Raw genomic sequence first — 27,983 nt, 5'->3', positions numbered from 1 at the left:
GAAATTTCAAGGGGGATGTGTTGGGGATCTTCCGTACATAAAAATTATCCTCTATGAGTTAAAGGTGATTGATATGTCTGTCAAATCCATAGGTAGGGCACACACTACTGTAAAATCAGCAGTTCAGTCTTGATGGCTGTGAAAGGAATAAGGGGAGAAATTTCAGAAGGTGTGTTTTTAGGGATTATTTTTGAGGAATAAAGAGTACGCAAATGAAATTTCTGCTCCCAGATCTGTATTGATGTCTGATCCAAAGGGACTGCACAGCTGGAAGTTACCACAACTCTAGTCACATTTCTGCAGTGCCCAGTACTATACCCAGCATAGCTATTTCTGCTTTTAAGTCAATAAGAATTGATTTTAACTGTTATTTTCCTTTATAGTATTACAGGAGAGGGATATCATTCTAATGACAATCTCAGTAGATGTTACTACCCTCCTCACTAGTGAAGACTATGGGAAAACAGAGTGTCATGAGGGACATGGTACATTTTTGGTATTTCTCCTCTTTACTCACCTCTGACTAAGATGCAGTAGTAGGCAAGGAAGAAAAAGTAGACGGCTCAAAAGGTGACTCTCTGACTTATGCACTTGACCCAGTAATGGTTTAGCAGAAGGAGCTTAGAGTGACTACTGAGTGTTAGCTGCATAAACAGATACAAAGGTAGTCTCAGCTTCTTTCTGTCTCTCACACTTGAAGTGTGCTCCATGTATTTCCAGGCTATGGAAACCATTGTGTTTTATCACCAAGCAGACAAACAACATATGCTGCAAGGTCTCTCTTCTTCTTCCCGCCCCCCCCCCCCCCCAAAAAAAAAAAAATGGAGTAGTCTGCTTTTACCCAACAAACCTCACAAGTAACCCACGACTGGGATGTGCAGTGGTTCCTCACTGAGAAACAACCAACCTTTATTCCCCTGTCCCAGGGGCATAAGGATAAGAGACCCAAGATCGAAAAGACGCAGCATCAGCCCCATAGATCATGGAAGTAAGAGCAGAGGAATGTGCATGCTCTTTCTCACAGCCACTCTTTTTCCCAGGGAGCAGCTCTGTGTCCTGATCAGGCAGATCCCTTGTAATGTACAGATCCCTCTGTCCTAGGTTTGACCCTTTCTTTGAATGGTTGCAAGATGAACATTAATTGCCCAAATGACTACAAGCTAAGAACATCAGATGAATTTAAGCAGTCAGCCATCCGACAAAGAGATTTTCGTCGATATTCACAGTACTTAGAGTGCAACAGAGCGGATATGCAATGTGATACTGATCTTATTCTGGAAAAGATGAGCACACGCACTTTTAGAAGAGAGGACTCTTCACATTACTGTGCTTTCTGTCCCAGGGTAAGGATGTACCTGCTGATACACAGCCTAGTCTTGGTAAGGGTATAAACAGTTGTTAAATATAATTCTCTATGGGAAGTGGAGAGACCATAATGCTATTTCCTTACCTTTTTGAATGGAGATAAAATTTCAAGACAAAGGATTTTCTAGGTTGGTCCAGGTTGGTGACTGTCATTTTGAAGGAATGTCTTTTACATATCAGAATTTGCTCAGTAAATTAAAAGGTAAAAGAGAAGCATAAAACTAAGACAAAAGCTTTACTATTGCATAACATTATGTCTTTTTAACCCTTAGGCTATTGGAGATGTCTTCTTTCAAGAAGATAATGATGAAGAAGGTGGTGTAAAAAAATACCAAATAATGATTGGCTGAGTATTGAAAATCAAATGGCATGAACAAAAAAAATATGCGTATGTGCCACAGATCAACACATCTCATTAAATTTCTGTTGCTTAGCAAGTCACCAGAAAAGTAACCAGGAAAGGATAGTTGGTAGAAGTCTTTTCTGTCTTTTGTCCCATATTTTTAAATATTTAAATTTCTTTTGCATTTGAATTGCTTTATGTTTGGACCTTGCTGCAAAGTTGATATCATTTCTATTAAGAAAGAGGCATGTTTTCCAGATTGTTTAATGTACCTCAGGTGGATTTCACCAAGATGTAATATACTTACTGGTGTTCTCAAGTGAGTCTTCAGCAGATCTGAATCATTTAAGGGTTCACCTTCATCTAGTTAAAAGCCACTGTTTGAATATCTATCAATATGCAAAACATTCATTTGCTACTAGAGTTAGAGCTCCTTATTATACCAGGAAGAATTTAAGTTTTAATTAGCATTTCCTCTGGTGTACTAAACCCACTGAGATTACTACACTTAGTAAAATTTAATTAACTTGACAAAAGATCCTAATTGTTTTCATGCCACTAGTCCTTAGTGGGACTAAAAATAATACCCTTCAAATTAAGTGTCTACAACCAACCTTCCTTTTGGTTGTCCTATATACCTGAAATTGGTTGGCCTACATATAATTATAGTTGGTAGAAATTCTTGCCCAATACGGAATCAAGATTGTTTGCTCAAAGATGGAGATTTTTATGGAAATGCATAATGATAAAAACTCATTAGTCAAAAGACCTCAGCTAACATTAATTCTCCCCACCATCTTATTAAGTTTTGCAAATGGGAGGTTTATTGATTTATCTAGGTGCACAGACTAATCAACGAGATATAGTATTCATTTAAATCAATATAGTAGCATAATATTGGCCAGAGAAAAGAAAGATAAATATATCAATAATGTAACTATGATAAAAAATATATATCTATATCATGTGTAGTGTGCCTAGGAGAAATTTGGAATTAAAATAGAAATACTTCCTGTTCAAGACTCTTATCTTTACTTCTTTCTCAAATAGAACTGCTCACATAATTCCAAGGCTTTATTCATTTTGAGACACTCATCTTGAAAGAAATGTGAGTGTGGAAGGTATTAGCGTGCAGACAGTCTCAGGAGTATTGGGGATAGCTTTCAGCTCAAGAGATTTGTTATGGAAGTTTATATGCAGAACACAAGTACTGGAGTCCAGCGAATCCTTTGGCTCTGCATGTCTGAAGTATAGATTTTAAGGAGAAGGGGTCAAGGAAAAATACCTAAACTCTTCTGCCAAGGTTGGGATTTCACCACGCGGATCCTCACATTACAGGGATCAGATATGTTTGTCTAACTATTATCTCCAAAATTTAAGGAAAGAATCAGCTTATCATCCTAGGAAATCAAATCAATCAGTTGTTATTCCTGTACTGAGCTTTATTGGGACTGAATATCCCTGATGTGTTTAGAAATTACTGCTAATACAGATATGGTTTTGGCAACATAATCCATTATGTGGATGCTCATTTTTGAAGAAACCGTGTCTTTGGTAAGGCTTCAACTCCAGCCCCTCCTAAAACAACACAGTTCAGACCAAGGTTTTACTACTGAGAATGCAAGAGAATATTAACTATATGCATTGTTAAGTCCTTATAGTACTGGGAGGAAAAAAACCCTGTAAATCTGTCTGCATCTAGAGTCTTCAACTTCTTTTTCTGCCCAAACATCTGGCTGCTTTATAACATTTGAATACTAAGAAGATTATCTTGGCTGATGATCCATCTAGATTGGCTGTTAAACACCTCTTTTCTGCTTTTCTTGCCAAGTTCCTCCTTTGTTTACTTCTCCCTCAATTTAAACCACAAGGTGCTCTTACAAGCCTCAGTCTCCATCAAGATTTATTGATGCAAGCTCAAGACATCCATCTATTCTAGTTAGATTATTAGAATCTTCTGAATATACACAAACAAAATATTTTTAATTAACAACTCAATGGAGTTCACATTGATAACTTTTGCACTAATAGATAGAACCTTTATGAAAATCCTTTCACTCAAAAACACCATGTGTGTGAGTTTAATGTAATATTCAAAATTACACTCCCATTAACTTTTCTCTTCATGTATAAAATAGTTAACTCTTTTCAGGGTTGTCAAAGGCTTAAGTTTAGTACATAAAAATCAAAGAAAGCCAGGTATACAATCAGTAAATGAGACTACAGGAAAAGCAGTCCACAAAAGATTCACTACAGGAGACTTGATGCATTTGGAATAAATTAAGTTCATGTTTCTAGGAAAATCTAGGAAAATCAACATACTGTTCATCTTTGTTCCTGTTGATAATACATTTAGAATACTAAAAATGTTAAGTGAACTGTTGTACCTCTTCCTGTCTCCGCCTTTGATTTTTTTCTTCGTACGGCTAATGAATCATGGGCAACATTAGATAAAACATAGGAACTTTATCTCTGTTGTTTAATAAACTGTGAATAGCAGCTTGGAATACTCTCGTATTCTCATCATCACTTATTAGAATGCAGTGACTTAAAAAGACGGTTTTCAGCAGTTTTTCATGACCTGACCTACTGTTCACCTCAAGTATTTAGATACTTAATATCTATAATGAAAAAGAAGGTATTTTATAAAACAATTAATTATGATACAATTTTCTGATCCAGCATTTTCCCACACCTTTGGAGTTTTACATTATACCATAACAATTTATGCATTTAGAAAATTGAAGCATAATTGAAAATTATAATGTGTAAAAGCAGTTCTGATTAACATAACGTAGAGGCATGTAATAGGAATGTTAAAGACTCTAGAAAGAAAATAAAATATTTCAAGCCTCTGAAGTTTTAAGTGTCTCTATCCAGAATACAAGCCATCAATAACACAGTGATTTGTGGGAATGCTGAGAACATTTACAAAATCATCTCCTCATTATCTTTCATAGAGAAGACTGATAATTTCATTTGGATCTAGTCTTCCTCTATTCTAATAGTCTTTCTTTTACTATGTAGATATGTTTTTTAAATGGTATGTTTTTAATATTGTGAATTTTAAAGGAAAAATAAGTCCTCAAAGCAACTAGTAGTAGATTCAGAATCGTCCCTTTGAAAGAAATCCTTTGAAAACAGAATGCATGCTCAGTTTTAAATGAGTGTGAGTGTTCTTAAGTACACTACAGTTGCTACTTTTCTATTGGAAATTTAAGGCTTGACTCTGTCTGGTTCAAGCAAAAGAATAATTTATCATGGAGAAATTTATCAGAATTTTTTTTTTTTTGGCTGGCAATAGCTGATGAAGGATATGTCTAGTACATTTCCCTAAATAAATGGAGAAGAGTGTTAGAAAAATCTGAGGTTTGGTTTGGGGTTGGATTTTAGGGAGGTAAAGAGAAATATTGGTGGGATGAATCTCTGATATTTGTCCATGAAAAGACATTGTATGAGATGCTCTTAACCAATTTTAAATGTCAGTATCATGAATATTCATCTCCTGCTGCTTAAAACAAAAGCATTTTCAAGAAAAACCTGAAGAAGGTAAAACCTTAGCAAGTGTTAACATCTCTGTCTTGAAATCAGTTGAGCTATGCTGATTTATATCACTTAAGGTCTAAAACACAAAAATAATACATTTTTTGAAAGAAAACCAGTTTATACTTTCTTTAACTATCAAATTACTTTGGAATTCTACAGTGACATATTTTTCTGGGAATGAATCATAGCATCAGACTGGAAGAATATTGGCATCATGAGGAAGGAATAGCTATTTGGTAAAGTTTTACCAGTCATAAGCATTATATACAAGACTGAAAAGACAAGTTAATATTTTGGTAGGAAAAATCCCAAACTGATGGAAAAGCACCTGTTCCATTTAAAAACTAATAGAAAATATCAGTGCAATAAAAAGAAATAGTGCAGTTGAAAGAAAGGGGAATGCTGAGGGAATGTAATTTGTGGAAAATGCTTACCAGCTTTGTACATCTATTGAGGTCTGCTTAGGCACTTCTCTCCAATCAACAGAAATCCAAATAATGTTACAGTATGTGTAAAGAAACTGTGATTTTTAAAGCAGATATACAAACTCGACAAAGTTAACATTAAGTCATAGCAAATGTTACAGCCACAATGTTACTGCACTTTTCCTCTTGGATCTTTCAGTAAGTAGAAGACACAGACTACATATTTATGGGAAAAAAGTGCACATTGCTGTTTTCCAATAAAGTATTTTCATGTTCCCTGAACCTAAAAAAGTAATAATAATTTGGCTTTATATAATAGCAAGAACTATGAAGCAATGATATTTTCTGTGTTGGCCAAAATTGTAGGATTCTCTTCCAAACTTTGTAGAATTCAGTAAGTTTTGTGTGCATGCATAGTCTTCTGGTTTTAGTTACAACGTGATACAGGATTGAAGAGAACTCATTCCATTCTTGATTGTATTACTCTCTATACAACTATAACTCCATATACTTCATGCGACAAAGGTTACAGAGCTGTAATATAAAAATGAACTGAGCAAAATCCACTTAGAAATAGATCTGACTGTTAACCCCAAGTTATCTATAATTAAATTGGAAGTCAAAGCTGATAGCAGAGAGTTAAGACTGCATTTCATCTCCCTGTCTTCTTTCAGAGGTTGAAAGTCCTGAAGACTTTGATCATTCAGTGATCTAAGCCCAATGTTGCTCTGGATTCCATGATGGGACCACACAACTTTTGCTTCTCTGGACTGAACCACCCAGTTTCTGATTTATGTTGCACAGCAAGGATCAAAACTCTCAATTAAAAGCTTGATATACAGCTTGATATTCTTAGTAAACATGTGGTTCTGAATCCAGAACATCTTAATTCCCACTGGTTTAAACCTACTTGACTTGAGTCAAGTCACTAGTCAGTGATGAAAGTCACTGTTTCTGACTAAAATTCTGACACTGACAGGTTCAAAACAGGGCATGAAAATCATCTGCAGAGGTTGTTGAAATACCCTTAAACTAATCTCTAATTAGGTTTTATAGGAAACCGTAAGCATCCAGAAAAACAGAATTTTTCTAAGACACATAATTTAAGATACCTATCTGAATTTATGAATGTTGTAGTAAATATCTAAATATTTGGATAAGATAATATTGTGTAAGAACAAAGTATTTTATTTGCATATTTTAATCTGTGGGGAAAGTTTTAGATGAGATTTTTTCTAAATTAATGTGACATCAGATGTCCTATTCAAACCTTTAATTGCACTAGATAAGTGTATTAATTAACATTTCTGATTCAAGAAATTGCTTAGTTAGCAATGTATTCTTTTACTTGTAAGACCTAATTAGATTTCTGTACTAACATCCAATCACCACAAGATTTGTGTTCATACATTTGTTTTGGTCTTGGTTTTGCACAAAAACTTCTCCATAGCAGGGCCGGGGTGGGGAGTCTCATCCTGAGATCACATGTATTCTACAGAGGCTTTTCTTTAATTGTCACTAGTGAATAAAGGCTTTACATTATCTGTTGGTTTAAGGTAATACCTTCAAGGCACAAAGTGCCTTCACACCAACTCAAATGTAATTGGTGAGGAGAGAGGAAAAATTGATTGTTTGTAGTTGGAAAAAAAAAAAAGAATTGTACCTGGAGAGGAAATTTTAGCTTTTTTTTTCTCATTAATTTAATGTGTTTCTACAGTGCTTGCAGTGTTAACAGAGAGATTTGTCAGTATTCTGGCTTCTTTGTATTAGTGCCTTGTGTCAGATGTTTCCTAGAGAGTATCATGTTTCAGCGTCATTCCACACATGAAATTGTCAGAAATTCCTGATAAACAGACCAAACAAGATTTTCCATATTACTTTCTTCCACCCTGCTTTTCCATATTACTTTCTTCCACCCTGCTTTTCCACCTCTTTGCAGTTGCATTACACTGCAACAATAAAACCTTTGAAAGACCTTTATGCATTAGGTGGCCACATGCTGACCATCTTGAAACAGTGATTCAAAAATACTAACATTTGTAGACCTCACACAGATACTAACATGACTCGATAGGCAGGAGCATTATAGATATATGCAACCTGAATGAATATTATAATAGAACTTATATGCAAAGCTAGAATAGTAGGATGTAGGAGCCCAAGTTTTTTGTCCTGTCCTTGTGACCTGATGATATACGATCTTCTGCACACCTCTTTGGACCTCAGTATTCCTAAGCCAGCCAAAGTCCTGCATTCCCTCTTGTCTCCATTTTACTCTGGTCTTACCAGCTATGAAAATCTGTTCCTTTGTTGATCTGATTGATTCCTCAACCAGACACAAAGAGGGTTGTCCGACTCCTGGTGTTTGGTTTCTAGGGGGATGGTGGCTCAGTGTTCTGTAGTTGCCCAGGATCCAGGCCCATAGAACAATTAGACGTGATGCTTACTCAATTCCAGTTTTAAATGCATTGCTGAAAGACTAAGTATGGAACCTAACTATGTTCCCATGAAGACAAAACTGGGCCTGCTCTTCTTGTTATAACATTGTTAAATTTATCATGCTGTCTATCTGTCTATATTAAAAACAGACTTCCCTGGTGGAATGTTGAAGTTGTTAAAAAATGAACTCACCAAAGTCAGGGAAAACACAGATAATGCTCCACTTTACTTGTCACAATCTAAGCTGATCCTAGCATTTGCCATTCCTTAAAAGATATGGATCTCACAACGAGCTGTTGTTGATGCCAGATGGGCAGATCTTTCTCTGTAGATAAGTAGGTGCTGGAAGCCTTCTGCCAAAATAACGTCTGGAATGCTGGAAAAGAAGAGCTCCACATTGACTAGGAACAAGACCCAGAAGGCGCTGCAGGGCCACTGGAGCTGGAGAACTTGCTTAGAACTGTAAAATTATTTCTTGGTTATGCAGAAAGCTTGTTCAAATTTCTTTTATAAAAAGAACAAATGTTGTGGAGGGAAATGCAATTTGAACCAAAATAGAAGGGAGCATGCTATGTTCAAAGCAATGACTCTCTCAACAGAGGGTGCTTTACTTTATGGCTTAGTTATACATCTCATTTCCAGAGATCCCAGAAAGCCATGGGATGTTGTCAGACCTCAGTTCAGACTCTGGGGTTTTGTTTCCTGGGTTCACTTTTTGAAGTTTAATGACAAATCAAGAAAGGGGTGGGCAAGAAAATTAATGGTACCTATGGAAGCAATTAATTCATACACTTGGTATTTCACATCTAAATTCATAATGCTAGGTGAAAGCAGCCTTTCTAAACAGCTGCCCAGAACATTTATGTAGGGCATAGACTTTATGCTGGCCTGCGTAGAAGAAAATTCTTATATTTAATAATGTTTCTTTGGTTTATGTAGATCATGTAGCCAAATACTTTGTATTTTTAGCTGACATGAAAAGACTTTCTCAGTACCATGTGGTTTAGAAAAAATCCGTTCAGTCAGGAAAAAAGGTTTTGATGACCCATTAAGGAAACATTCCTTAAAACCCAACAGTTTAATTTAAAAATGCCTTGTTTCTTCAGTCTGTTAATCCTAAACAAGCCCTGGACATTTTTGAACTATGCAACTAATCCTGAGAATGCTCACTCATGCAAATTGTTGCTTAGAATGGGAATAAAGGATTATGCTGTCAGGTTTCATATCTAGGATATGTAGGACTTCACATTTTAGATTATAGAAATGTCACTACTCTTCTGGGGTAATGAAACATAATTTAACCTTGCACAAGTACTGCTTTACTATCATTAAGGTAAACAGAACGAATAATAATAGTAGTAGTTGGCTTGTTTAGGATGGAAGGCAGTATCAGTACCAAAAATGCAGTACATATAAAACTGAAATTAGCCTACTTAGTTAAAAATCCTGCAAGTGTATTAGCATCCCAAATGTTATGAAGAGCTCATGGGATTTTTTTAAAAGGTATGAGGCTAAAGCTTTCTCTAGCATGTTTGACATTTGTGTGAACAGAGGATGCCTTCTGATGGAAGAGAGCAGGACTGATTTGCTAATGGAAGTTTCTCCATTTCTTCTGCCTCTGTATCTATGGTTCTTCCAGCCACAAGCTATAAGACATGGTTGGTACTTACATTTCTTGTGGGAAGAGGAGGGGAGAGTGAGATCATAGCCCCAGATGATATGGTCATAGTAAATTATTCATTATTGTAGTGTATATATAGCATCTGCCTTAAGTGGTACTTCAGGAACGGGAAACATGACAGGTTGTTTCTTTGTTTCTAATGGTCAAATAGACAAAAAGCCTGAGATAATTTCTTACTTCTGTTTCACCTTTCTGTGGTTTTTTTCTTCCTTTTTTTTTTTTTAACTTCATGAACATGTGCTTTATATGAAATAATATGACAAAAGAATGAAGATGGCATTTACAGCAGGACAGAACTAATTTTCCAACACATGTAAAGCATCTTACATTCATTGACATTACTCCTCTCATATAAATTTATAATATGTATTTCAAAACTTTCCCATGCTTCTAAACCATAAATATTTAATGCTCAGTATTATCATCAATCGGGTTAGATGATCTATGAAAGATATTGGTGGTAAAAGCTTCTTGCACTGTTTGCTCTAGACCTCCAAAAGGACTCCAGGTTCATGGAGAGCTTCTAAGGAGCTGATAGCAGAGGGGCCATTGATTAATGGCTCCCTGGGACACTCTGACACCTCTGCCTGGATCAGAGAGATAAAAGACAGCTGGAGTCTGCCAGAGAGCAGTGCTTTATACAAGCGAGGCAAAGGTTAGCAGCACGGAGGAATTCCTGCAAGAAATGTGAGATACGCAGCTTCCTCTGGGGCAGGATAATGGTCTACAAAGGAGAGTAAGAGAGTGAAGGATCGTTTTGTAGTACTCAAGCAAAAACAAGAGACAAGACAGATGATGTTAAAGGGTTAGAATAAAAGCAAGAATAAGAATCCATGGAGAAATGAAGCTTAAAGTATGTCAAGTTTGTTTTTGTTTTGGGGGTTTTTGTTGTTGTTGTTTTTTAATATAGTTTAATTTATCATCCATAACAGAGGGCTTTTGTCCTGAGGCATTTGTTTATTCTTTCTTTTATGTCATAATTTGCCATGCTAAACAAAGTGCACTTCTCCATTGTGGAAGGAGTATCACCAATACACCTAACAGTACAGTACTTATTTAGTTAAAATAATGCTCACATTATAGTAGTACAAGAAAAATTCATAGATTGGTTAGAGTAATTTGGTCTGCAAATGTGTGTTATATGTGATAATTGGCACAAAACATCTATTTTAGCAAGGCAGTTTCTGTGACCCAAGAACATTACTAGCATTTCTTCCATGTAAAATAAAATGGAATGCAGGAATTTGCAATGCTCAGTCATCTATTTATCCCAGCACCATGCCTTTGGAAGTGTCTAGAATCACATGCTTCACAAGAAAACATAAAAATTGTATTTTAGGTTAACTTTATCTTTTCCTCAGACTGTGCTTAGAATTCATGGTACAAAGCAAGTAGTCTTCTTGTAATCATTTTCCACTTGAAGTCATTGGAATATTTTTCTTGAGTAAAATGTCATCACACAGGCTGCATTTCTGACCAAGCAGAGAGATTTGTTATTTAACAGATCTAACTATTAGTAAATACCGTGCATAGAAATAAAGGTGGCTTTAAACTTTGCAGATGTCGTTTGCAAAGAAGGCACAAGGCAGCCTTGGGAGAATTCTGTAAACAGGGTTTGATTCAGTGAACCTGGGAATCATTGGAGGGAAAAAATAATTTGGCTTTAATGAGCTTTGACTTAGTATTCAAAGTAGGAAATTCTTATGCATTTGGGAGTACTTTGCATTAGCACAAATGAGCCAGGAGCACAAATCCTTGGAATGGGAATTATTTCAAAATTATTGTAGACTGACATCACTGACTAGGTTTATCTGTGTCCTTTTCAGTGGGAAAGGTAAGGGGAAAGGTCTATCAGTGCATAACAATATAAACTTGTGTTCAGCATAGAGTCTGAAAAGGACAAACATTTACATCATCTCCCAGATGTGGGTGGGGGAAGCCTAGAAACAGTTACTAGAAGCTCCTAATCCCATGGGTGCTCAGTTACACAATAAACTGTATTAACAGGTGGCCTTGGAGAGAGACATGCAGGTGAAAAAGGTGAAATGTCAGGTATATACTGCTTGGAATGGAGGTATGTATATAAGTGAAAATTACCTACAGGAACTCAGGAAAAAGTGTTTCTTTGGGCCAAGAAGGAGGATTTAGCAAACTCCTCAAAGAGCTTTTATTGGAAGAGTCATTTGGAGAGGTGTTTTGAGACCATAAGAATACATCTTTCAGTTATTTCAAGTGCATTACTCATAAGAGATCACACACAACCCACATGTGGGGTGCTCATTTTCTAAGTGCAATAGGAGAGCAACAAAACATAAACTTAGAAAAAAATGTAGTTTCGTATGGAGTTGGTTTTTCAACAACAGTCGAGGATTAGTAAATCCTTTTGAAGCAGCAAAATAAAAATATTGTGTTCTTTCACTAAAAGAAAATAATTCATTTAACACTATTGTCATTACTGTAACCAGACAGAATGGCCAGAGGGTACCGTAAGCAGAGGTCTTATTCGCTACATGGCATAACTGTGAACAGTGATAGTTTGTGCCATGCTTACTTTATTTGCTACAATGGCTCTGAGAGGCATCACTATAATCCAAAAGCACAAGATTTTTAAAAAGGCATTTAAGAATTTTTTCTTTAAGGAAATGGGCATCTACTGGAATTTTGTTGCCTATAACTGTTTTTAAAAAATCCCACTAGATACCATACACCAGTGAAATAGCTTAAGAAATAAATAACATTTGTAATTCCTTAAATTTTGAAGTGCCCCTTCTTCTTCCCCAGGTCTGTGAGATGTTGATCATGCCTTTCTTATGGACTTTAATGTCAAGGTTGTTGCAACTGAAAAGCAAATCTGTGAGGGGAGTTTTGCTAGTTTAAAAATGTTAAAAGTACAGTCTCACTAGGGAGATAGGTTTGGAAATAAAGGGATAAGCTAATTATTTATAATTAGGTCAGACTGGGTAGGCTGATTGCCATAATTAACATTGCCTAATGACTGTCCTCAGGGATTTTACTTGGATATACCAGGTGAAATCTGGTAAAAGTGGATATCTATTCTGCTCTTCTGGTGTGAGAGCGTTTACAGCTCCCAACTAAAGCAGGTGTGTGAGCAGGGACATGTGTGGGAGGCTAGGAGCGCTACAAGCGCAGCGCACGGTGCGGGTTGGAGAGTGTCGGGGAAATGTAGGTTAGTGTGCTGGAAGGCTGAGCAGACTGGGTTAACGCAAGTGCTCTCGGGAGGGAAGTATGCGTGGGCTGGGGAAAGACTCCTGAGCTAGCAATGAGGGAGCTGGGTGAAGCTTATATGTAGTTAGAGATCTGTGCATCAAAGCAAACTGCAGCATTTCTTAATTGAAAAGGAATCTCTAGAAAATAGAGGAGTATTCATGTGGCTCAAATAGCTAGGGGGACTTCCTACAGACTGAGTTAACCAGAGGTACACAGACTGTGCACGTAAATATTTCACACGGTAATAATAAGTCATGAACATTTATTTCCCTTCCTGTAGCTTCTTGCAGGATAAGCTCAGACGAGATCCTGCGGGATCCCATGTTGAGTCTGAGCTAGTGGTTGTGCCTGACTGCATGACGTTCTCCTACTGCACAGCATTTTCCTACCTGCCCTTGTCTTACTGTAGGAACATTTTCTTCCTTCAGCCTAGTTGCTTTGATCCTCTCTATGACACATATAAAATGAAGCTGAATAATAGACAAGTGAATGCAAGAAATAATTAATGGCAAAGAGGACAGAAAAGAATCAGAGACTGAGTTACTTTAAGCCCACTTAGAAAGAGAACCATACACACCTTGAAAGATAGATAGCATGAGCAAAAATCCTGACATGGCCCTCATGCAGCTTTCCACCCGGGTGTTCAAAATTTCAGGCTACGTCCAAGCCTTGGCCCTCAGAAGCAGTATCATGCCAGTAATCCTCATTTGTACTACAGGGAGACACCAGCCTAAAAGTGCTTTGTTGACCAAATGGTAGTTGCCTGACAAGGAGAGAGAAGATATAAAAATGACTCGTACAAATCATTTAGTACATAATAGGAGACAAGACAATTTCTCCATAGAGAGACTGACAGGCAGGTAGTGGAGGCTGATTGGTGTTGCCTGGTTTTTAATATCATGTGTAGCTCAATAAAAAAAAAATGCTTTTCCATGTCCACTGACCTCAGGCTCAAATGCTTTTAAGAAGGCCTCCAGGTTTTTCATAGGTATTCAGTGGTATGGTGAAAGTAAATAAATACACCCAGCTGCATTTCTCCAATTTGAGCAATATTGATGACTCTCTACTGCCTCTTTGGAAATGTGACTGGGTGTAGAGCTTTTAATTCAGAGTTAAAGTGCCTGTCTAAGGTAGCAAAATGGTTAGAGGATCTACAAGACCCACAACTGTCAAGATGCACAACCAAAGGACAGATTATTACTAGAACTGTGTGAAAATGCAGACACTTGACATTGATGTGCATCTTCAAATCACATATTGCTTTCATTGAAATATTCATGCCCCCAAAAAAACCAAACACAAAACTTTACAAAAATCAAAACATTTAGTTTTGACAGATTTTAAACTCATAACCCTGTTTCCATTTGCATTAGTTTTCATTTCGAAGTTTATTTCAAGTTTATGTAAACTTTCCCTCTGAACCATACAAAGGTGCTCTTAAAATATTGAAATCCAAAATGAAGTGTTCATTGCAGTCCAAAGTAAATGCTTTCATTCTCTAGTAAGCTTCTAATCCATTCCTGTCGCCCCCCAAACTTTAAAAACATTGTTCTGACAAAGCTAACATTTTTTCAATTAACAAAACCCAGCCAACTTAATTTGGAAGCAACATGGGCAGCGTCCTGATCAAACACAGCCAGACATTCTTGGTGACACAATTTTATATGGGCAACTAACAGAAGAACGACTGTTAAAAACTACCTTCATATTGCAAATTTTGGTAATCAACAACTGCAGTTAGGCACTCAGAGGGCCTTTTTATCTCTTGCTTCTCTGACAGTTACTCTCCCCAGGTTACCATCAGTGTCTCACCCATACATTTTTTTAAGTCATTTAGGACCTGTCTCAGGTAGCCTCATTTTGCCTGCCACCTGTGTTAAACATTCCTGTTCCTGTTACCTTCTTGCAGGAAAGGACTATTGGGGTGCAGAGTTTTAATTACTGTGTTGAAAATGACATTACCTTTGACCCAATGAAAAACAATATACCATTGTCTTACAATTATAGAGCATTTTAAAGAGGACCATTGTAAGTCTACAATTCACAGGTACGGCTGTCAGCCTGGAAATCCCACGCTGATGCCAAGGGTTATATAGCAGCCACTGGAGGAACTAAATGAATGAGGTCCATTGAAACTGGAGCTAAAAGAAAAGACTCAGGCACTCTTAACCAGCACAAGATTGTTCATTATAAAAAAATAGTACCTCCACATTTTAAACTAATGATGACTTTTAGGCATGGTGTAATTATAGCACCAGTGGGAACCCATATGTCACCGAACTTTCAAATGTAAAGGTTGTGCCTACAAAATGAAGCCATATATTTCCATTAATTGAAGCAGTTGATTTCCAGTTACACAATATTAGTTTTAATGGTGAGACTATTAGAAAGTCTATGAATTTCTTTTTGCTATTGATCTGTAGTGTTAAGGTGGCACACTTTAAACTGATCAAAGTTGGTAAGAGGGTGACATTAGTGCCAGCAAAGTTATAAATATAAGTGACTTTTATAGTTGTCGTCTGTAAGTTAGCATTAGAATAACCTTGGAGGAATGGTAGTTTTGTGCTGTCAGCACAGGCTGCACAGCTAGAGGATAAAGGATTAGCAAGAGAAATTTTGATGAGGGTATTTACTACTAATGACTGCCTTCAAAATTGCCTTTTATCTACAGCTTTTCAAAGCATTTTCCATTCATTAAGCCTTATAAAACCTTTGTAAAATTGGTAGAAGATACAGAAATGCAGATATCTTTATGCCAAAACACACAGTAATACTTTAATAGAAAAGGGCAGCAGTACACACTAAACATTATTTAAAATAGAAATGGCACAATTTTACAATGATGCTATCGCTCTGTTAATTAGAGTTTGACCAGAACGGGGAACAGTCCCGCTCTTAAGAAAAATGGTGTGGAATAATTGGTAAATAGTGCTCAGGGCTTCTGTTTTGTGTTGTAGCAGTAAGACAGATGTATGTCATGCAGTGATATTAAAAAAAAAAAAAAAAGTTAAGTATATGAATGGCACCTGTTCTTTTATTGTAACGAAATCTGCTTCCCAAACTGCCAACCCCAAGAGATCAAAAGCAGTGAGTCAGGCCTACTAAACTGATGAGCTGAAAACCCTGAGATTTAAAAAATAATAAATGTAGGGTCCTTTTTTTGAGGTCTTTTGAGCCTTTAGAGTCAGATTTCCATTCCTCTGTAGCCTCAAGGAATATAAAGGGGGGGGGGGGAGGCGGCAGAGAGGGGAGAGAGAGAGAAAGCTGAAGGCGTATCTGTAGATGTTCAGTCTAGTGGTGTACAAGACATGTCAGAGCGAGAAGTCCTGCAGCTGCTTCAGAGTGCGAGAGCTGGAAAGACCAGGCTTAGGCTGGTAGTGCTATTACTGGGTTGCAGTGGGTGAGGATATGAGCTCAGCCTGGCTGGACTAGCAGTACCTCAAATGTGCAGCCAACCGCATTTTTTAAGAGAAATTAGTAAAGAACAACACATGGACCAGAAGTGAAGCCAGTGGCTACACAGTGTATTGCCCAGTGGTCCAGGAGCCAGCTCTGATTGCACCAGTATGACAGCTTGTGTCTCTAACCCCTTACACTGCTTTTACTTTGGGCAGCTCTAGTGTGGTTAACACCTTCACTAATGACCTGGGTGATGGGACCAAGTGCACCCTCAGCAAGTCTGCAGATGATCTAAAACTGGGAGGAGCAGCTGATATACCAGATAGATGTCCTGCCCATCCAGAGGGGGTGCAACAGGCTGGAGAAATTGGTATTTGAAGATTCTGTTACAACAGAGTCGTGATAAGCAAAACTTTAGGTGTGGGGTTTTTGGTAAGTCTGTCCTTCCTTCCTTCCTTCACGTCCTCCTTTTTCCTTTTTCCTTTTTCCTTTTTCCTTTTTCCTTTTTCCTTTTTCCTTTTTCCTTTTTCCTTTTTCCTTTCCTTTCCTTTCCTTTCCTTTCCTTTCCTTTCCTTGCCTTGCCTTGCCTTGCCTTGCCTTGCCTTGCCTTGCCTTGCCTTGCCTTGCCTTTCCTTGCCTTTCCCTTCCCTTTGCCTTTCCCTTTCTCTTTCCATTTTCTTTCTTTCTTTTCATCATTCCTTTTTAACTACACTAGTTATTACTTTTTTAATTATGGGTTAAGTCTCAGTGTTGCTGTTTAAGTTTCTGGTTACTTGAAGCGCCTCAAAATTCAGCAGTTGCTATAGGAGCAATGTTTAAGGGCTATCAATACAATTAGTCAGTCCTATAAAAACACAAGTAATTTAATAGCATATAACTGAAGGCTGCCAAAATATACAGTAATCTGTTGGAAATCTGAAGTTATATGCACATGTGTCAGTGTGAGTCAATGAATGATATGTACATTAAAAAAAGTAGAAACCCATTTTTACTTGGAAATGACTTCTGGAACAAGCTTCACAGTATCTCTGAATATTTTTAAAGGGAAAGACGTAAAAGATAATACAGAGCATGACTTGCAGAATGCGCCGTGCACTGTTCAAAGGGCTACAGGAATTTTTTGCATCAATAAGTGATAGTACCTCCCTGCAGTGATCAGAAGACTTGGTAAGAATGAAGGGTCGTCATCACAGTGAGTAAAACATTGCATCCAATTTGGGTGGCTTCCAGGAAATTTTGTTATTTAGTTAGTTTTCTTATTGCTTTATCATTTCAGCTCGTTAAACCAGCCAGAATTTAACTCCATTTAAAAAAAAATTCTGCCAGTTAAATGGCACAGAAGAAGGTTGGATGAGCACCAGAGATGGTACACTGAGAGTGTGGGGGAGGCAGCAGGAGGGTGCAAGGCAGCTCTTTCCAGCTCCCCCCCATAACTTCCCTAATGGTTTGTACAGGGAACCTATGGAAATTTGCTCTTTAATTTTTGGTGGGTGTGAAAATCCCCACTAACCTAGTGTAAAGGCCTAACCGTATCAATAATGGTTATAATAAGGATGTTATGAAAAATAAATGAAGTCTTTTCTAGGTAACTCAGTTTGTAAGTGCTTACAAAGTAGTCAGGTGTTTTGTTTCTTAGGACTGTAAAGTTGTTGACTATGGAATCACTTGTTGGGTGAGAAGAAGCACTCTCATTCCTGGGTGGAGTGCAGCAAGCTAGATTTCAGTTTGCCGTGGTCATGCTGGTTAAAATATTCCCATTCTGCCGTGTTAATCTGTTCTTTAATAGCCTGGCGCTGGCCATTGATATTCACTGTAGGATTTTTTTTCCACTCAGTTTGATTCACAGTATTTTCAATTATTTAGATAGAAAACAAACAAAAAAACAAACAAGCAAAAAAAAAAATTGCTTAGTTCCACAAGAAGATGGAAACTTTCAAATAAGTTCATGGAGCACAGATCCTTTTACAAGGAGGATCTCGGGAAATGCTTTTAAAAAAGGCCACTTCATATTTAGGGTTCTTTTGAAGCCTGCACTAGGCACCAACAGAGCTTTGAAGTCTTTTAAATGCTTCTTTTATATACATTTGGCACACAGCTCAGTGAAAACAGCTGATTTTTAATCAGATATATGAAAAAGCATAGAATAAGCATGTGGATTTCTTTTATAAGGCTTGTTAGCTATCAGAGTACCATTGAAAAAAGGCATCTACATTTCGTTACTTAATGTGACCGTAGCACTGCATGGCCACAAACCATTAGGTTCTTCATCTGATAGGTGATTAATTTCCAGGGAACATATGTTAAGACAATAACATATTTCCCCAGACCTCCTCCCCAAAAACTAAGTAAGTAAGTGTAAGAAAAGGTTCTCACAAAGCAATATCAATGCTTGGTGTTTACTGACAGAAAAATGAAAAAAAGAGATGAAAAATTAGAAGAATAAGCTTTAAAAAATTATTCCAGAAAAACTAGTTCTAGTGTTTTGATCACTAGAGGGAAAACAAATATTCCCACCATTTCTGGAAAGTTCTGCAAACTAATACAGTGGTCATAAGGAAAAAATTATTACAACTAATTTACTGTGATCATGAAATGTATCGTCACTGTTCCCTGACTTCTGAAACTGAGTAAAGCAGGTTCATAAAATGACTATAATTTCTTAAGAAAAGAAAACTTGTTTAAACACCTTTACAATAAACAGAAAAGTCATTATGTTGACCCCCTCCCACATCCTGTTTTAACCCTCCTTATAGGCAGGTCAATGCTCAAGCTCATCCGTGGGGGCTGATGCTGAGCCTGGGGAGGGCAAGGAGATTATCGGAGAATTTGCTGCCCAGACTCTTTAGAGAATTTAGCTGCCAAGTACTAACAGGTCTTCACTGAGCATCTGCACACAGAGAGGGTTTTTTTTCTTTTTTTTCTCCCCTCTGAAGCTTATACATTTTCTACATTTGGATGGTTTTTCTTACGGAGAGCTGAGTGTAAATCAGTGGTGACATGGTTATCCTCCTGCCAGTTTCCACATCCCTGCTCCAAATCTTAGCAATGCTCTAACTTCATAACAAAAAAAAGTTGTCAGGGTTCTTTTAATCTTAGCTCTAACATTTTCACTGAAACTTTTCACCCACTCTGTTCCTCCAAACACTTAACTTTTTTTTAAACTAACCCAGGAAAAAAATGAGTTTAAATAGTTTATCATCTTTGACAATTTAAGAATGTGTGTGTGTGTGTGCATGCACGTGCGTGTGTCTGTCCAGGGTGGATCTTGTACTGTGAGGTTACAGTGCTGTCTACGATGTTATTGTGTAAGGCCATTTCAACAGCGTTTTCAAGGGGGTCTTCTGTCAATGCAAATGTTTGAAAAATAGTGAGCAACTAAATCTGTCTTCAAAACTCCTTATTTATTGTGTAAGCTTTCAACATAGGGACTTAAATATCAGTATCGAAGTCATCTATTTCACCTGTCTCATTAGAGAGGTATATGTAACAGCTATAAGAATATAAGGGTTATATAAAAGTGTATCCACTATTTATGTATTATTGTATCCAACACATATGTCCTTTCCATATGGGATGTTCTCACTGTACAGAACATGGTCGGTTCCAAGTATAACTCAACAGAAGCATTCAACCTTTGATTTTAAAACTGTTATCATCTCCACTTCAACAACCCACGTTGAAAGGAAATTCCAGATTGTGGGGGGGAAATGGCTGCCAATCTGAATAAGGAGGAACATCGTCAGATGGCAGGGAAGTATTTGTACTAGTTGTATTAACAGAAGCAATGACCTTTACACACTCCAAAACAAGCCATATGGGCCTTGGATCACAGCAACCGTTTGTCAAGCAAAACTCCTGAATCATTTCAAGCAGTGTTCAAACACAGTCGTAAGAAGCCTGAACACAAAATGCTCTTATAAAATGCATCTCTGAAAGAGGGGAGATGCACCAGATTTTGAGGTAACTCTATTTAAACCTTCAAATCCTAGAGCAAATTTTTTGCATAAATTTTGGCCTATCCATTATTGAGGATGGAAAACAGATGGGCTGCAGTTTAGCATTGCAGCAAGAATCCAAATTCAATTCTCTGGCTTGTTCTTAGGAGAGTTAATGAAAGTTGAATAATATGCACTGGCAGCCCCTAAAACCCTCTGTGTTTTTCTTTTCTTTGGCTGGGTGAGACTATTCTGCATTAAATTTGCATATGGCCACCTTTCTCCCTAGCATAACTCTAGTGGTTCCTCTGGCCTTGCTTCTGATGAATAGAGGCCCTAAACTTTACAAACTTTGCCCTCATTCCTTAGGCAATCTCTGTGCTCCTTATAGCTTCTGCGAGTGAACCAGAAGGACCTGTAGAAGTGAGCAATGATTTAGTATTTATCTTGTTTACTCATTAATCTGCCGAGAGTGATACTATGCTCCTCCATGACAACACTGATCTTTAACTGAAACAAATTAAACCTGTACCGTAAATTTTCTTAACAGAGGGTAATACACTGACTTACGGAAGCTTGTGGCAAGGATAGTAATGGAGTACTCAGAGTGACAAGCAGAACACATTTTAAATGTAATCTAAAAGAGATTAAGAAAGAAAATAGCAACTTTCAGGGAAAACAACAACCAAAACCAGAGGCCAAATCGAGCATGTGACCTTTCCTGTGAGTAGCATGATGAGAGGGGGGGGAAAAAAAAAAAAGCAAGCATGCTGAACTCTACCTGGAGAACCTCAAAGAGATTAGGAGTTCATGTGTCAGCAATCAGGTCTAAAACCAATGCAAACAATGAAGTCTTTGAGTTTTAATGACAACAGGATTCAAAATGACAGACAATGACTAATTCTGAAGGTTCTGAGAAAGAGACAGAGATGGAAAGTCTTTGGCAGATAAATAACTCTTAATTTGGCCAGTTAAGTGCAACAGCCTTTTACCTGCTGGACATCCCATTTCACTGCCTTTCAGCTCTGAATGAGGAAGCTTTCGTGAGCAAAACACTTAAAGGATCTATCATGCTTTATAGCACTGCTCTGACCTGACTCCCCCACTGCTATGACAGCAGAGATATACTAAACCAACGGGGGAGTCCCAGAGCATGACATGACTGGAAAGAAACCCAGCAGAGAATGGATGAAAGTTTTCTAGCAGTCTGTCACTATTCTTAAAGATCAATGGGGTTATGAGAGAAAAGGATTTTAAGAGCTGCAAGGTTACATTTGAAGTCAGTGGTAGTCTAGATTCTTTAAAATGTTGCACCCCCAACAGATCTGTAGGGCCTCCTGAACGAAGTTGTGCCCATCTGCTAGGCCTCAGAGCAGCCCTCTTTCTTCTAGCATAGAAGCAAACCTTTTCCCCACATTGATTTGTCCCCTGTCTGTGCTTTGGTGTCAGGTCTCCGCCATGGCAATGCAACCAAAGCAGTGGCTGCAGAATGGGGGCTGAGGCGAGCATTGAGAACCAGGTGCCTTTCACACCTCCATACATGCTCAGATTAACTTGCTTGACTTGTAGACTTCTGCTTCTCTCCCTATATAACATTGTACCAATCAATCAGCCACAAAATAGTTTGCCTGAATCTTTTATCCTCCCACTCTTTCCTGAAACATCTTTCAAGACAAACAGTAATGCGCAGGGAGACTAGGATGGTTTAAAGTGAGCTCCTCCTCCTTCTCCTGCTGCCTTTTCTTCACACCTTTTCTGTTGCCTGGCCTTTATATGCAGGCAGCCTTCCTAGAAATGCTTCTCTTCATCAGTTTCCTGACTCCCCAAACTGAATAAAAGTGTTTTTCTGGCCGGAGGGGTGGTGGTTTTTTGGTGGTTTGATCACAGCACATTGTTCTCCTGGCAGATGCAGCTCCGCAGCTGGCACACCTACACTGCTCCCAAGACAGTCCGGGTGCCCCCTGCGTCGTGCAGGGGGCCCTGAATTTTTTGTCTGTCAGTGACTATTCCAGCTTGTGACTCCTGGGAATACCTCATAAATTTTCCCTTAGACTCTGCAGCCAACACAAATTGGTAGCAAAGAATGATAACGCCTGAGGCTTATGAGGGAGGTCACAAGAAAGGACATAGTCCAGGCTCTTGTAGACAGATTATTACAGTAACCTCCATAGTGCCAAATAAACAGAACAGCTCACTGTTACTGAAATTTGGCTCACCTCTTGTACGTGTGATGGGAAGGGGACATTTCTGCAATGAATCACTGGCATGCGGCTTCATGCACTGCACTGGAAAGGTTAGTTTAGGTTCTGAATTTTATAGGTGCAGTGGGAGTCTAATGCTCTTTTATTAGCACAACTCCATACTGCCCACCATGCTAAAAAAAGCAGGGACTTTCATCTTATCTCATAATCTACCAAGGGCAAATAAACATTCAGAAATTCTAGTCTTTCTTTTTTTCCCCAACTCTCATTAAAACTGTGGTCTCTGTTATTATCATGCAGACATTTTACACTAGTTTTTTATTACAGTCAAGTACAGATGCCCTTTTTATTTTGAGGCAGAGTTAATAGCAAATCTTGTTTGCTAAAGTTTCTGATTATCCACTACAGCTGAAAGCAGTTTACCAGCAATAGCCTCCTTGGAATATTCAGGGTTATGCACAGCTTTTAATTCTTTAAAAGGTTTGGTGATAAATAGCTTGTTTATACTGTGATCTCACTTGAAAAGCAGCCAGCAGATTTCTGAGTGTGTTCGTCCACTTCTTCCACCACCAAGCTGCTGGTCCAGCATCAGAAACATGAAGCTGGTAATGGCAATGCCATGTATTTACAGATGGATGAAGTTAGTATTAGGTGGCTTTACAATGGACCATAGGGCACATCAAAAAAATGCCTCGTATCTGTGTTCTAGGTGCTGCTGTGTTTGTGTGTTCAGTAAGATGGCTTCTGACCTTGCATCTCTGCACTTGGAGCAAGTTTAGTTTTGCAAGTGTGATAGGAAAGGGGAAAAAGGGGCAGCAAGAAAGAGAGACTTCTGTTTTGATCTATGTGTTACAGTGGCTCGATAGTAGTTGCTGACCTTGCTGGCGATTTACAGTGTCTCTCAATACAATGAATTCCTGCTGCCGCCTTCTTGCTTTTTCAAAATGTTTTAAAGCAAGTCCTATGGCTTTATTTATTTACTTCTTCTATTTTTTCCCCTTACTACAGTTGTGTATTGTTACTTACATGAATGAAACATACAATCAGTTCTCTTTGGGTGGCCATGACAAAAAAATATGCTATTTTAGCAGTTCTTAGTGAGATGCTTAGGTGTTATTGGAGGAATTTTTCTCCATGAAAGGAATTTTACATGACACTGGGCACTTCAGAGTAGTCTGCAGTGCAGTGACAGTATGTGTAGGCACATAAAGTGTTCATATTCTTTCATTTAACAATGTTTCAACACAGTGCGAGATAGTAGCTTCCAGTAGTGTGGGAGCACTTAGATTACGGTAGTGTTACCTCATTATACTTACTATTATGAGTGCTACCATTTATTCACAGTAGTAAACATTGTGCTAAATAGTAAGTGTATACAGGATCTAGGGTTTAGAAAATAATACCACAATTATGAGGACTGAACAATCTTGAGAGATTTTGTTTAGTGAAAAGCATTTGCTGGAGCATTGTGTAAAGCCACAGAAACAGGCAGTGCTTGGTTGTCAGAAACCTTTCCCTTTGATTTTTTTATTCCCCAGATAAAATTCTGAAAGAAACTAAATGTCTGAGATTAAATATGATTCATTGCAGAACCTAGGGCAGTCAGCCATTCTGTCTTTGACCTCTTCTGAGACTGTTAGCAAGGGTTATAGATAGTTGGATGATGCTTTTTGAAGTGTAGATTTCTGCTAGATCAATGGACAAGATATTTTCAAATTTCTAGTAATTTTCAAGAGCTTCTGCCAGTCCCCCACAAATAGCTACTCTTTCATTTGCTATTGCACTATACTGGAGCCACATAAATTAACATGAGAGAAAAATCACATTGTGTGAGTTTTTATAGTTTAATGCATTGAACTTTCCATTTTAGAAAGCAAAGAACATAAACAACAGTTTTGCTTGTATGTCTGGGTAACGTACAACAGCTCCATAACCAATAATGGAAAATGTTACTGAAAGGCCCAATAGACCTCAAAGAGATAATGTGAATTGGCCATTAACAGTAAGCCATTATAGAACTTATTAAGTGAAGCCTTGGGGCTGTCATAGAGCCTAAAGGTTGACATAAATTTTTCATACACATTGAACTTTGCTAAATGTGCTTGCATTTGATTAATGGTGACTTTCTTCAGTACGCTAATAAGAAGAAGGAAAATATGAGCTCCTGCTGCAGCAGGGAGAACAGTCTCCTGGAAGGAAGGCCATCTTTGGCATCAGGGGAACAATGGGGCTTTCTAAAGATGCCCTGCCAAGTATGAGGGAGTTTATTACTCCCTGAAAAATTGCTCCTTACCACCCAGAGACAGGGCACTGAGCACAGCATGTGAACATGGAAAGCCACTTTTGTAGTTGTGGAAGCGAAATCATCATAGCTCCAAAACAACAACAAAAAAAATAAATCCACCCCCTGTCCCCCTTAAGACCTCCATATATCACAAAGAACAACACAGAAGTGCTTCATATTTATAAAGCAGCTCTGTGAGAGGAGTGGTGTGTCTGCAAGGCCTGCTGCTGGTAGAGCTGGAGGAAATTTGTCTTGGCAGCCAAAGTAGTGAGTCATGGACTCATGGAATGATTTAGGTTGGAAAAGAAGACAACAACAACAAAATAAACCCTTCACTTGCAAAAAGGTCTGGACAACAGCATATGGATTTGGTCAATTAAAATAAACATGTTTTTCACTTGTTCCAAAAAAAAAAAAAAGCAATCGGTAACCTCAGTCCAAAGCAGTCACAAAGTCTAAGTCTCTTTCACTAACCACCAAAAATGCTAGGCATGTTTTAAAATTTGGGGGATAGGTTTAATACAGAGTAAGGTTTTTTTCTCCTTCTAGTTTTTAAACCTGTTAAAGGTCAAACTGTTAAGCTTTTATTTTGATTTATTTTGAAAGACCATGCCTGTAATCAGGAGTCTAACAAACAGCCCTAGCAAAGAGGACTCAAGATAAACCAAAAGTCTTCTCTTAGACTTAGATAGATAAGTAATTAGGCATTGGTCCCGATTTTATGAACATAAAAGGAAAAGTAAATGCAGAAAACAAGAGATGTGTCTATTCCTTCTCACCTCCTGGCAGTATGGGGTAGAAGGTGATGTTTTATTCCCCATCACTACCAGCTATGAATTTGCCACTCCCAAGTTGCCAGTCCAAAGCGATTTCCCCCCTGGCCATGGAGTGCTTTGCCCACCAGCCTGGCTGGTGTTTTGGTTGTTGCTGTTGTTCTTGATGCAGTTATAAGCTACTGCAAATAGACTAAACAAGTACTAAAAAGAAAAGAAAAATAAATCAGGTTTTGAGTTTGGCAGTTAGAGAACTCACAAGGAGTTTGATAATCTCATGTTCGATTCCCTGATCCAGTTAATATTTAATTATTTATAGAACACAAATTGGCTTCAATGGAAAGTCTGAAAGACTCATGAAAAGGACACTTCTCTGACCTGGAAAGAGGTCTTAGAGTCACAAACAGTCCAAGCAAGCCTCCCTCTCTTCGGGCATCTCTGTTCTCTTTCTTTCCATGGAGAAACACAAAATGCTCCATGTACTCTGCAGAAACCCCGACATGGGTGAGCACTTGCCCCGGGCATGTACAACCCACCACCTCTGTCCAGGAGACAGGAGGTCTTGGACATCGGCAAAGTCCATTCTGCATATGCACACATGAAGTTACTGTGTTGTCCATGGCAAAGCTGCTGTCTGTGCGTGAGGTCGTAGCTTCTGCACTTCCTCTGCTGTGGGAAAGCAGAAGACCTAATTTTGGAAGCAGGGTTTGCAGTTACTAAGGGAGGGAGTAACAAATACAGAGCTAAAGCTGGTGAGCAGGCAAGGCCCAGGACTTTGTGCACATCTACAAGAAGCATGTTTTTCAAATGACTATGAGTCTATAAATGGACTTGGTTAAAATTGTTCTTCTTGTGGCTTGGGTATTTGTAGCCAGCCCAGCTCGGTCAGTCAAGGATTTGAAACAGCCTTCCTTATCAAATGCTGAGATTAGTGATATTAAATAGTGGAAAACTCGTTCACTAGCATGCCTGGGCATGGAACTGGGTCAAACTGGTTGATCCCGTCTCAGCCCAAATTAGTGAAAACAACAGCAAAGCTCAACAGACCTGCATCTAACTAATTCTGACAAGCTCACTCATTCCCTTTCACAAGTCATTCCTTTCATTCCTTTTTTTTTTTTTTTTTTTTTTTTTTTTAATACAGAATGTGATTTTGGTGCTGATTGTTGAGCTTTGGTTACAGCAGCTCAGTATTTCAATCAGTCACCAAAGTGGAAACCTGCACAGGGTCTACCTAAATTTTTGTTTACTGAGCCTTTCAATAAAAACACATAATTCTGGGAAGTCTCCTGGATGGGAAAGTCATAAAAGAATTCCAGGCTTTGGGGTCCCAGAAAGCTAAGGTTGCCTTTTTGTGAGCCTGATTTAAATTCCCATTCTTCACTTTTTCTGTAAGCTTATCAGCACCAACATGGTAAAATTCAGCATTTTATTTTGTCAGTCAGTCAACAACATGGAGCCAAGAAAACATCCAAATCATTTAAAAGCTTTTCTCATCTGTGCTGTTATCAGTTTCTGAGGCATGATCTTGCACAAGATCACGTAAATGTTGGTTGCAAGCTTGTACCCCTTGACACAGTATCAAAAACTGCTTGACATAATGGCAAGAACATGACAGGGGCAATCTAAAAAATCCCAAACAAACCCTCCCCGTCCATATCAGTGTAAGTTTTGAGAGTTCCCTTAGCAACCAGCACTGAACTTGCATACCTAATTGCTTCTTGCTGGTAATGAGAGAAACTGTGCACAAATGCACTGTGGATATACGTAAGTTGGGGGACATGTCAACCTTGCTCAGCTGCAAGTTCTTCTGGTGATAAGCAGCTAGACAAGGAGCTGAGTATTTTTGCCAACAGGAGCACATACACTCACAAAATAAACATCACTCCTGGCTAACGTCACACCATCTGTTACGGAGGGTATTTAGAGGGTTTTTGTTGTTCTCCCCACTCCCCCCCAAATGATGTCTCAGGCAGAACTTACAAGACGGGAAAAAAGAGGTCAAAACATCATTACACTTGCTACTGTCCCGTACCTTACCTGGCTCAGTCGTGGTGATCCTTCTTTTAATTAGGGTTTGTCTTCAAACCCACTGAAGTTGTAATTAATCTTTCGGTTGCCTTCCATGGATGTGAGGCTCAGTCCTTCCCTGAGCTCAGTCGGGAAGTGAGAGAGACTATGCTAAAGTAATTCGTGCAAGTAAATCCCTTCCCAGGTTGCTCAGATCCTTAGGAGCACTGCGACAAACTACAACCCCAGCCCACAGTCTTCTCTGATTTGTGTCGGGGACTAACCCAGTACTGCTGCGCTGGGCTGGTTTTTACACTCTCAGATTATAAACCTGAGACTCCAGCGACCACTGCT

General features: G+C 38.3%; 1 long non-coding RNA gene across 1 annotated transcript; it reads right to left on the bottom strand.

Annotated features, from left to right (window-relative positions):
- Positions 1-19: 19 nt before the first annotated feature.
- On the bottom strand, positions 20-27,890 carry LOC148051051 (uncharacterized). Its single transcript, XR_015700710.1, has 3 exons — positions 27,660-27,890; positions 13,605-13,790; positions 20-136 (listed from the first exon to the last, which is right to left on the bottom strand). It is a non-coding gene; the product is annotated as an uncharacterized LOC148051051 (long non-coding RNA).
- Positions 27,891-27,983: the final 93 nt, after the last annotated feature.

This window comes from Nipponia nippon, unplaced genomic scaffold, assembly GCF_047370975.1.
Source record: "Nipponia nippon isolate SJK-2023a ecotype South Korea unplaced genomic scaffold, ASM4737097v1 scaffold_7, whole genome shotgun sequence".
In the NCBI taxonomy this organism is placed as follows: domain Eukaryota; kingdom Metazoa; phylum Chordata; class Aves; order Pelecaniformes; family Threskiornithidae; genus Nipponia; species Nipponia nippon.
Note: the sequence above shows the minus strand (reverse complement) of the source record. Positions and strands in the feature narration are given on the sequence as shown.